The sequence below is a fragment of the Phyllostomus hastatus genome, unplaced genomic scaffold (genome assembly GCF_019186645.2).
Source record: "Phyllostomus hastatus isolate PE091 unplaced genomic scaffold, TTU_PhHast_1.1 phas_scaffold_21, whole genome shotgun sequence".
NCBI classification, from domain to species: Eukaryota; Metazoa; Chordata; class Mammalia; order Chiroptera; family Phyllostomidae; genus Phyllostomus; species Phyllostomus hastatus.
The window spans coordinates 27,959,845-27,971,921 of NW_025334017.1; positions in this window are offsets into that span (position 1 = coordinate 27,959,845).

Consider the following 12,077-nt stretch of genomic DNA (forward strand, 5'->3'; position numbering starts at 1 on the left):
ACATTATCAATGCAGTTGGCATTTATATATATATATATATATCCGACTCTCTCATTTCCCTTCCAACAATAGCCCCTTCCAAATGAAATAACTTCTATCCCAAATTTGCTGTCTACCAATCCCATGCATTTCTTTATACTTTTATTACCTGTGTACACATATATGCTACATGTGTATATAATGTTGTATTGTGTATTTTTAAATGACATTATAGTTGAGGTATTCTGAAAACCAGATTTTCCTGCAAATGTGTTTGTAAGGTGCATCCTTATTGGTATGTATAGAGCTACTTCAGCCATTTCTCTGGTCATTGTCCCCCATGTGAACACTTCATGGCTTATTTATTTCTGCTCTGGTTGGTAGACATGGAAAAATGCTGCTTCAACAATGCTGCCACAATGTTCTTATACAAGACGCTATTTGCAAATGTGTGAGAATCCCTCGAGGGTGGATTTGGAAGTAAAATGGTTAGATCATTGACTACATACAACTTCCATTTTATGGAACTTACCAAACCACCCCAAATCATTGTAGTAATGCAAACTTCAACCAGTAGTATATGAATTACTTGTTTCCTCATTCTAATTACTTCATGGCATAGCAATATACAAAAATGTTTTCAGATGAAAGGGTGTGAAATGGTACACCCATATGGTTTTGATTCGTGTTTTCCTTTCTACCAGTGGAGTTAAGCGTCTTTTCAGATGCTTAGTGGTCATTTGGGTTCTCTCCCATGAGTAATTTTGGCCCATTTCCTCAAAGCGTCTTCTCAGACGGATAAGTCACATTTTTATCTTCTCAATTTTCAATTTACTGAAGTCTTGATGCAATACATTTAAACCTATCAGAAGATTTAAAAAACAAACATAAGTAAAATCTTCCCTAACGCCCTTGTCCCCAGTCACCCAGTTTTTCTCTTTATAGTTAACTTTTCCTCCAGTCTGAAACCTGGAAGCAGTGTATAGAGGATATTATTTTCTGAATTCTGTCTGTGCATTGAGGAGATGTATACTGAGTAGAGTAAAACTTAGGGCCCTGGGACAATTCTTAAAGGACTACAGAGACTGAACCAGTCAAGAAGCTTTTATTACCCTTGAGCAGAGGTGAAATGAACATGAGAGAATGATCACTGATGTTTGAAGGTCACAGAAAATGAAGAACAGGCAGTCTTATGCCAGCGGAGGGCTCAGGCTAGGGCTGCTCACCCATACCGCAGTCCCGGGGCCCTTGGCTTGTGTGTGAACCTGTCTGTCCTCATGCAGAGTGACGAACACTGACTTGTATGCAGACGAGGGGGTCAGCACCTGCTAACCAGAGGTTCTTCATGAACCCTGCTCAGCCATGCATAAAGGGGGACATTGCTTCACTATTTTCTGACATCATAATAAATAATATGCCTATGATTTGTATTTATTAAGTGTTTGTTATATAGGACATACTTTACACACTAGCTCATTGGATTTCTCAATGCTCCTGACAGGTTGTTAAAGTTGTTAAACTATCTTACAGATGAGGAAACTGAGGTTCATACTAGGGACTAATTTACCCAGTCATAGCTTGTATGTTACAAGTCATAGACAGTGCTTGCCTTGTGATGAAGTCTGTAGATTTACTTGAAATTGATGGGAATGAGAGTCGAGTTATATAATCCCAAGTTCAAATGTATAATCATCCACCTGGAATTGAGAGTTGCCAATTCACTTGGAAATGTCCTGGTTATTTTACACCTCTCTTCACATGGCATTTCTTTACAATGAAGTTATCATGTGTCCCAAGTATTTATATAAATATTCGAAAGGCAGGTGCCAGGTCACCACTGAGAAAGCTTTGACTGGAAACTCAAACAGTTGGCCATTTCTAAGCATACAGTTCTTCTTCCCTATTGCATCTTCCCCTGGGTATTGGTAGAGAGAAAAAGCCATGTTTACATAGCAATCCACTAGGTATATCATAAAAATTATAAAGTCTTAGCCCTGGCTGGTGTAGCTTAGTGGATTGAGTGCAGGCTGCGAACCAAAACATCGCAGGTTCAATTTCCAGTCAGGACGCATGCCTGGGTTGTAGGCCATGACCCTCAGCAACTGCATATTGATGTTTCTCTCTCTCTCTCTTTCTCCCTCCCTTCCCTCTCTAAGAATAAATAAATAAAATCTTTAAAAAATTCATAAAGTCTTAGATTTAGGCAATTTGTGAGCCATTTTATTTTTGCAGGGGAAACAAAACTAGTCCTGGGATCCCAGGCTCATACACTGGCCAAAATGAACACCTCCAGGGTTTATGCCTAGAGCTCCCTAAGCCATTGCAGCTTTCTCAAGGTCTCCGTTCTTGGAGGCCACAAGCAGGAGTCCTACATGAGCTTGAGGGATCTCACTGCTGGTGCTAGAAGGTGAATTGTTACAGTTTCCCAGGTGAAAAACTCCATGTCTTTGATAAAGAAATTAAACATGTATTTTAAAAGGTAATACATTCCCCCTGAAACTCTTTGTGCTTTCAGTAGAGTGTGTCCAAGCCAATTTTGGAGGTTTTATTCAGTCTTAAAACTGGGACCACTAATCCACAGAAGTTGTTTACTCCTTTGAAGTTTCCTTTTGCTCTGAGCTGACAGGGTTTTAGCCAAGCTTGGCTTCAGGAGACCTTCAGAGATTGTTCTCTGCCCAGGTTGTGTCCTCTCTCTATGGTGGTTTGAGCCCTTGGCTTACATTTTGGGGGGAGGACCAAGTTGTTCAAGTACAAGGCAGAGTGGATAAATGTTTCCAGCCTAGGGAGAGGTTTGTGAGAGCAGTGTGGAGTGGGTTTGGGTGTGGATGGGCGTGGGTAGGTTTCGCTGAAATGAACCCATGAGACATATATCGAAAAGTTCAATTGTACTTAGTGGGTTCTAAACATTTGCATTTATCAGGTCTAGAAATAACTGTGATAATGACTATACAATGGTTATTCTCTCCCTGCCGTTATTTTCCCATGTAATTGTTTGCTCACTTGAGATACTGATGAAATAATCTTGGTAAATGGTCTAATAAAAACTAGTGTCATGCCAAATTGACCATAAGCAACAATGAAAAAGTAGCACATGAAAGTGGTTAAGAGTATTACCCAAAGTTCCCATTACTGTATTCAGCCATCTCGCCTTACGATGCACTAATATTTCTCTTAAATACAGTCATGGATCATTAATTCCCTGGCCTTGAAATCTCATTATTAAAAGTGTTACTTAGCAACTTTTAGACATTGAAGTTAATCCAAAGAAGAAAAGCCAAAAGGTCTGTTAGTCTGTTCACTCTTATTGTAAAAAACGATTGATGTACTAAGCCGGAATATTTTTCATTTGCTTTCTTAGAATTATATTGTCTTGACTGGGTTGGGGAAAAAAGGTAAAATGTGTGTTTTCTTGGCTCCCAGAGATCAGGAACAAAATCACAAACATATTTGGTGTTCATCTCATATGTCTGCCTCACTATTCTTCACACATGAAAACACCTCTCTTCTCTCCTCCAAAGGCTGGATTCAGCCTTGAAACAGCAATGCATACTGTCTAATGTTGAGTTAGTGGATGCAAGCAAGCCCAAGTAAGTCTCTTTCTTTCTGTGGGTTCGATTCATTGTTTGCATTTTTTGGCTAAAAGCCGTCATGTTTATCTTGATCTCTGCACACTCATTGGTGGAGCCACTAGAATGGCCTGGAATGAGAGCATCACCTCCACCGAGTTCCTACTCCACATTAACACACACTTGCTCTCAGGCACTTCCCGTCCTGCCCTAGGCTCACGTCCAGACCTGACTTTGAGGATGTACGACCTGTGCAGTCATGTAGGGCCCACACAGAGCAGGGCCCCCCTCATGGTTTAATGCTGCACTGAGGCTCCCTTGAAATTCTTAATTTTTGAAGGAAAGGCTCTGCATTTTCATTTTTTTCTGGGATCTACACATTATGTAGCTGATCCTGCATATCTATCTATCTTCTCTACAATAGATGAGCTATTTGAGGTCAGGGATTATATTTTCTGGTCTAGTTCAATGCATATTGCATGGATTGATTAACCTTCATGGAAAGCATACAGATTTGACTTTTCATAATACAATCTAATGATACATTATTACTTGGGTTCAAGCTTTAGATAGAAACTTCTTTTTTTCAAGTTGAAGTGTGTGTCTACATAATTCAGTCAGTGTATTTTAAGTATTGGGTTGGCCAAAAAGTCCATTTAATCTTTCCTGTAAAATAAGAGACACATTTTTTCATTTTCACCAATAACTTTATTGATTTGGATATTTTGAGTATGTCAGCTATCTTCCACTATTGGCTTCCAGTGGGTAGAGGCCAGGGGTGCTGCTAAACATCTCCCAGTGCATAAGACAGCCCCACAGCAGACAATTATATGGCCAAAATGTCAATAGCACCAAGAAACTTTGCAAACCACTTTTGCCACATTTGATCAGTCACAGCACCTTCTACATACACAGCACAAATCTTTTATTGCATTTCAGTTGCTTTTTCCTTTCTTGAAATAATAAAGCATAATGCACCAAAAATATTGCATATTCTCTCCCATCTTCAATATTGAAATGGCTGCACAAGAATTTACAAGTTTTGATGTTTTTTCTAAAAATGCACACTGATGTGGCAGCTGCCACATGACCCTCTAACAAAATTAGAGGGTTCATTGTTTCAAATGAAGTTAAACACAACTAAGCACTACTAGAACCAACTTACAGAAAACACTCAATGAACTTTTTGGCCACCCCGGTATTTCAATTATGTCACTAGAACACTTTGGCATAAAACATTAAAGATCAAAATCAGTTGTTCCAATAAGGAGCTTAGAATTAAGTACAATAATAAAACTAACCTCAGGAGTAGGAAACATCATACTATTAAATTTTTAAAATTTCATTTGACTATTAATTCAAATAATTCTCAATGGAGTAATGGAGTCACCTAGTAAACAGTGTCCATTGGTTTCCGTCACTCTATTCTCTGTTTTACTTATACAATCATCCCTTCTTTGTTAACTTTTCCCTTTTAATTAGGTCTCCAAATCTATTTTTAGGGTATTTTCACGCACCAGTGATGATTATAGAAATTATGATAAATTTCTACAAGGTAATTTGGAATCATATAAAAAAATCTTAAAAACATGCAAACCTATTGACCCAGCACTTCCATACATTTCCTCCTGAAGTGCATTGCACCTATAACAGCAAAGCAGTAGAATTAGTGTCTAGTAAATCAATTATTTGTTTTAAAATAATGTATTAAGTATTTATTTATATCATAATTATATAGAGAAATGACTACTAGCATAGATTTTTTAAATAATTACACTTAAATCAGTATGTTTCCAATTTTTTTAAATGTATAAATGCATTAAGAACTGGAAATAAACATCAAAATGTTAAAAGTGATACTGTTTTGGAAGGAGGGATTATAGATAATTTTAATTTTGTTTTTTATATTTCTCTATTTTAAAATGATTTTAAAATAATTTTTAAATATCAATTTTGATTATTTGAGGATACCTCCATTTTTTGGTTTTTGTTTTTATTTTCTTAATTTTTAAATTATACTTAATGGGAGGAAGATACCTCCATCTGTTAAATATAATAACCTAAAATTATATGCATATGCCAAAGATTATATTTAGACTATAAAAACCCTTAAGTTGTATTTGCATTTTCAAAAGAGATATGCAAATCTCAGTGAAACCTTAAAAGTGACCACGTTGAACATGAAAAGTGCTCCCTTATCCCAGTGTTTCAAAAAGTGTCACTTGGGAATCAGCATTTTGGGCAGACACCAACCATCCATCCAACTTCTCAAATCATACTGCACCACCTTGGGGTGCAGGAGAAGAACAAATCTTTCCTGGATTTAGGAGAGGCATTCAGCGTGTCCCAAAGTAAATGTAGACAACTGGGACGACAGTGTGGATAAGAACTGGTCTCATCAGAATTGGTGGCAGAATCTTTCTGTGTTTTAGCACACCATCTTGTGCAGAGCTCAGCTTTAGCACTTTGTATTCAAAGTGCCTAAGTATCTCTTTGCAGCTGTTTCCATTACTAAATTTCACGCAGTTTGAGGGCAAAGACCATGTAGTTTCTGTGTGTTGTCCTTCCCAACACATGGTGCAGGCCCTGGCATGTAGTAAGACACCATGAGTGTTTTGAGAATGAATAAATAATGTGCAGTCAGGTCTTACTGATCTTAACATGGGTCCTACTGCATGGCATTCAATGGTCTATATGCTTTATAAATGCTCTGATGGAATTATTGAAATGAAACAGAACCAAATTTGGATATCAGAGCTTTAAGATGGTGGAAATATGTCTTCAGTTTAGTTGTGACAGTCATTTAGTCTGAAGGGACATCCATTTGTCGGACATTTTCATAGAACATTCAGCTTCCGATTTTAGATTCAGTTATATCGAATAAGTATCAGTTAATAACTGGTATGAAAACAGCTGTGGGACTTGGATAACTCCACTGAGACTCACTTCTGTGTTGTATCAAATGGGAATACCGCTATTCACTTGTCATACCTGACAGATTGTGTAGGTGTCAAATTTATATATATATATATATATATATATATATATATATTAACACTGCAAATCACTGCAGAAACATTAGGTTTTATATGCAAAGTGCTATGCTAAGTGATCTGGAAACCAGTGGTTTAAACCCAAGAGGCCTGTCTTCAGGGAATTTATAATCTGATTACAAGTATGCACTGTTCAATCTAGTAATAGGAGTAACCAGTGTTTGTTTGGGTCACAGAGCAGAAACACCACCGTGACGAATGCCACAAGGCTTCCCATTCGTAGTGTAGTTGTTAGGAACCAGCACTTTTTGCTGCTCAGACTCTCAGACAGTTTGGAACCTTAATTTTGGTCAATTTTCACATTTGAAACAGTGACAAGGATCCTTATTGTTCTTTTTGTGTTTGTCCTGCTTTGAATAACATATAATTTCCAACAAAAATCATGGACCGTAACTTTCCCTGAATTGTATTTCTCAAATTGAGACTGACTCTGAGAACAGAGGGGGAAGAAGGGGCAAAGAGACAGAGAGAGGCAGAGAGGCAAAGAGAGGCAGAGAGAGACAGAGAGAGAATATGAAGATGCAGAGAGGGAGGAAAGCTGGTAAGGAGAGAGGATGGAATCCGGACCCTCTGGGAAACTACAGTTAACATCGCATCTTCCCCCATCTCCTAGGCTTGTGAAAATTTTTGCCACTCAATATACTTCCTGGCTGTGGACCTTGTTAAAGATTTTAATATCTTTGTACAAAGGGTTAAAAAGTTATAATAAACTCTCTCCCAAATCATCATCACCACCACCACCAAATCAAGAAGGGGAGATTACATTGAAAAAGTAAATCCATACAGTAATATAGAATTGGCACCCCTAAGAAATTCTGCCACTTTGGGTAAACTCAGGCATGTCCAGGATATAAATCAAATCTGCCTTTAACTTGGACAGTTTGACTTTTACCTGGAAGAACACAGAAGAAATTGCTCAGGTAATAATAGCCCAGACATTTACGCAAAGCAGATGTGGGGTGGGGGTGGGAGCAAACCAGTCCTATCCCTCTTATCCGGGCCTCGGTTTCCTATAGTTTTATTGTCTAGGGACTCCAGACCAGATTTTAGATTTGGTATAAACTTTATCCAGCCTTCAACTATACAATTTTTATGTAGTTTTATATTTAATCATCCAAGGCCCTCACAGAATCACAGGGTGAATATCTGGTAGCTTTTTCCCCAAATTATTCTGGGATATATTTGTATTGGCTTTTGAGCACTAGTTTTATTTGTCTGAGAGTGTAAATCAAAGAAATAATCATTTCTGGGTAGATTCAGACCCAAATACCTCCAATATAGCCCAAGTATGTGTGTGTAGCAGTAGAATGTTTTATATTTTAGTTCAGTTTTATAAAGTATTGTTTGTTCATCAAGGAAATGTTTAAAGCAAATCATGTTTTTGACTCAATCAGTACTGTGGAGTTAAAAAATATCATATAATCTGAGAAAATATATTTAATAATTGGTGCCAATTTTTAGATGGTGGTCTTTTAAATTTTCTAAATTTCCTAATTAGGGAGTAGCAAATTTAATGACAAAGAACTGCACACAAGCAGCTAATTACAGTGGAGCACCACTGATACTGAGGAGCTAAAGAAAGGGTAGCTAACATACCATCCACTTTGCCTGTTGCTATTCCGCAAAACACATCAGAGTTCAAAACTATAAGATGAAACACATTCAGCCAGCCTATTTTCCAAAGCTCAACGGTCTGTGTTTTTGAAATGCACACTAATTTAAATTTAAAGGCACACATTTAATGTTCCCCTTTGTAGGTTTTCAGCAGCAAACACACATGGAGTCACCATCTGTTTTTAGCCTGGTTCATTACCAATTCATCCCCTGCGCTGTATTATCAGATCAAGAGGGTGGACATAAATTTGGCCACCTGGGCACTGGTGTCATTAACGTGCAGCCCAGCCACACATTCATAAAGTGGTTTTGCTCGGAGCTGTAACTTCGTGGTGCTTCCTTTTTCCATTTGATCAATGTTGAGTTTTACTCAGTAAGCTCTTAATAATGTAATTTCAGAATGAACTAGAGAACACCAAGAACTTTCAGGGGTATTTGGCCTATAAATTCAGCAGGAAATTATTTGTTTTTAGGGACAGACAAACTGGTAGGAGTAGAATCAGACAGAAGAGCAGACAAAGGCAGGAAAAGATGCACAAAGACACACTCAGAGTAAAGCACACATGAGGTCCTTTCTTCTTTACTTTCATGAATGTGCATGTATAGGGACAAGTTCAGGCTGTTTCAGTAATTCTGAGTGTGGCTCATGGTTGAAAATGGGTGTGCTGACTTACTTTTCTTTTTTCTTTCTTTCTTTTTTTTTAAAGATTTTCCACAGTGGCTGCACCAGTCTGCATTTCTACCAACAGTGCACTAGGGTTCCCTTTTCTCCACATCCTCGCCAGCAGTCATTTGTTGACTTATTGTTGACAGTCGTTCTGACAGGTGTGAGATGATATCTCATTTTGGTTTTAATTTTCATCTCTCTGATTAGTGACATTGAGCATATTTTCATATATCTACTGACCATCTGTATGTCCTCTTTGGAGAAGTGTCTATTTGGGGAAGTTTCTGTGCAGATTTTGTGCCCATTTTTTAATTGGATTGTTTGTTTTTGGGTGTTAAGTTATATGCATTCTTCATAAAATTTGGTTATTAACCTCTTATCGAATGTATCATTGGCAAATATCTTCTCCCATTTGGTAGATTGTCTTTTCATTTTGTTGATGGTTTCCGTCACTGTGCAAAAGCTTTTTAGTTTGATGGTCCTATTTATTTACTTTTTCTTTTGTTTCTCTTGCTCGAGGCGATATATCCCCAAAAGTATTACTAAGAGCAATGGCAGAGTTTACTATGTTTTCTTCTAAGAGTTTTATGGTTTTGAGCATTACCTTTAAGTATTTAATGCATTATGAGTCTATTCTTGTAAATGGTGTAAGGAAGTAGTATGTATAGTTTTATTTTTTGCATACATCTGTCCAAGTTGTCTCAACACCATTTATTGAAGAAATGTCTTCACCCTATTGTATATTCTGGCCTGTGTTGTCATAGACTAATTGACCATAGGTGTGGGTTTATTTCTGGGCACTCTATTCCATTTTGTTAATCTATTTGTCTGTTTTTACGTCACTTCCATGCTGTTTTGGTACTATACCCTTATTCTATAGTTCAGTATCACATACCTCCAAATTTGTTGTTCTTTCTCAAAATTACTGTGGCTATTTGGAGTCTTTTGTGATTTCAAATAAATTTTTGGATAATCTGTTCTGGTTCTGTGAAAAATACCATTAGTATTTTGATGTGGATTGCATTGGATATAGATTACTTTGAATGGTATGGACATTTTAATGTTGTTAATTCTTCCTATTCATGAATATAGTATGTGTTTCAATCTATTTCTATCTTCTTCAGTGTCTTATAATTTTCCAAGGATAGGTATTTTACTTCCTGAGTTAAATTTATTCCTAGGTATTTTATTTTTTATGCAATTGTAAATGGGATTGTTTTCTTAATTTCTCTGATAATTTCTTATTGGTGTATAAAAATACAGTTGAACCCTGGCTGGTGTGGCTCAGTGGATTAATTGCCAGCCTGTAAATACCTGGGTTGTGGGCTAGGTCCCTAGTTGGGGGCGTAGGAGAGGCAACTGATATATGTATCTCCTCATTTTCTCCCTTCCTCTCTCTCTCAAAAAATAAATAAATAAAACCTTTAAAAATGCAATTGATTTCTAAATGTTAAATTTGTATCCTGCTACTTCATTGAATTCATTTATCAGTTCTAGTAGTTTTTGGTGCAATCTTTAGGATTCTCTCTATGTAGTGTGCTGTCATCTACAAGTAAGTTTTACTTCATTCTTTCCAGTTTGGATGTCTTTAATCTCTTCTGCTTCTCTGATTGCTGTGGCTAGGACTTTCAATACAAGTGGTGAAAGTGAACATTCTTGTCTTGTTCCTGGTCTTAAGGAAAATGCTTTTAGCTTTTCAACATTGAGTATAATGTTAGTTATGGGTTTATCATATGAGGTCTGTCTGGAATAAGTCCAATCATTGTTAATATAACATGAATGGTTTGTGCAACATTGATGTAACCTGGCGACTAAGGAGAGTGGGCTGGAATGCACATGCATGAACAATGACAACTTCACTGTACTAGTCAGTGGGGGCAGTAGACACCGTTAAGTGAGCATGTGTACTGTGTGGCCATTGCATTCAAAGCTACTGAGTGAGTAGAGCAATAAATCTGCATCAAATTTTGCATTAAGCTGGAACATTCCTCTGTGGGCAACTGATGATTGGCAGCTTCATCACTACAACACACCTGCTCATGCATCACATCCTATACAGAGTTTTTTGGCAAAACATCAAATCACCCAGGTGACTCAGCCCCTGTACAGCCCAGATATGGTGCCCTTGAACTTCTGACTTCCCAAAACTAAAATCACCTTTGAAAGGGAAGTGATTTCAGACTGTTGAGATTAAGGAAAATACAGTGGGTCAGCTGATGGCAATTGGGAGAATTGTGTGAGGTCCCAAGGTGCCTACTTTGAAGGGAACTGAGGTGTCATTGTCCCATGTACAATGCTTCTTATATCTTCTACTTTCTTCAATAAATGTCTCTGTTTTTCATATTACGTGGATGGATACTTTCTGGACAGACCTTGTTGTATATGGCCTTTATTATGTTAAGGTATGTTCCCTCTATTCCCACTTTGCTGAGAGTCCTTATCATAAATGGATTTTGTTAAATGCTTTTTCCTGCACCTCTTGATATGATCATGTAATTTTTATCCTTTGTTTTGTTTATGTGGTGTATCACATTAATTGATTTGTGGGTGTTGAACCAAACTTGCATCCCTGGAATAAATCCCTCTTGGTCATGGTATATGATCTTTTTACCATATTGAAAAATTCCATTTGCTGATATTTTGTTGAGGATTTTTACATGTATGTTCTTCAGGATTATTGTCCTGTAATATTTTTTTAGTAATGTCTTTGGTTTGAGTGTCAAGGTAATAATGTTGCCCTCATAAAATGAGCTTGGGAGCCTTCCCTCCTCCTAAATTTTTGGAATAGCTTGAGAAGGCTAGGTGTTAATTCTTTCAATGTTTGCTAAAATATCACCTGTGAAGTCATCTGGTCCAGGACTTTTGTTTGTTGGGGGTTTTTCTTTTTTTTTATTACTGATTTGATTTCTTTAGTAGTTATCAGTCTGTTCAAATTTTCTGTTTCTTCTTGATTCAGTCTTAGAAAAATTATATGTTTCTAGAAATTTATCCATTTCTTCTAGGTTGTCCAGTTTGTTGGCATATAATTGCTCATAGTATTTTCTTATCCTTTTTATTTCTGTGGTGTCAGTTGTCACTTCTCTTTCATTTCTAGTTTTATTTATTTGGGTCTGCTCTCTTCTTGGTGAGTCTAGTTAAACTTTTATCAATTTTGTTTATCTTTTCAAATAACCAGATCTCAGTTTCATTGAGCTTCTT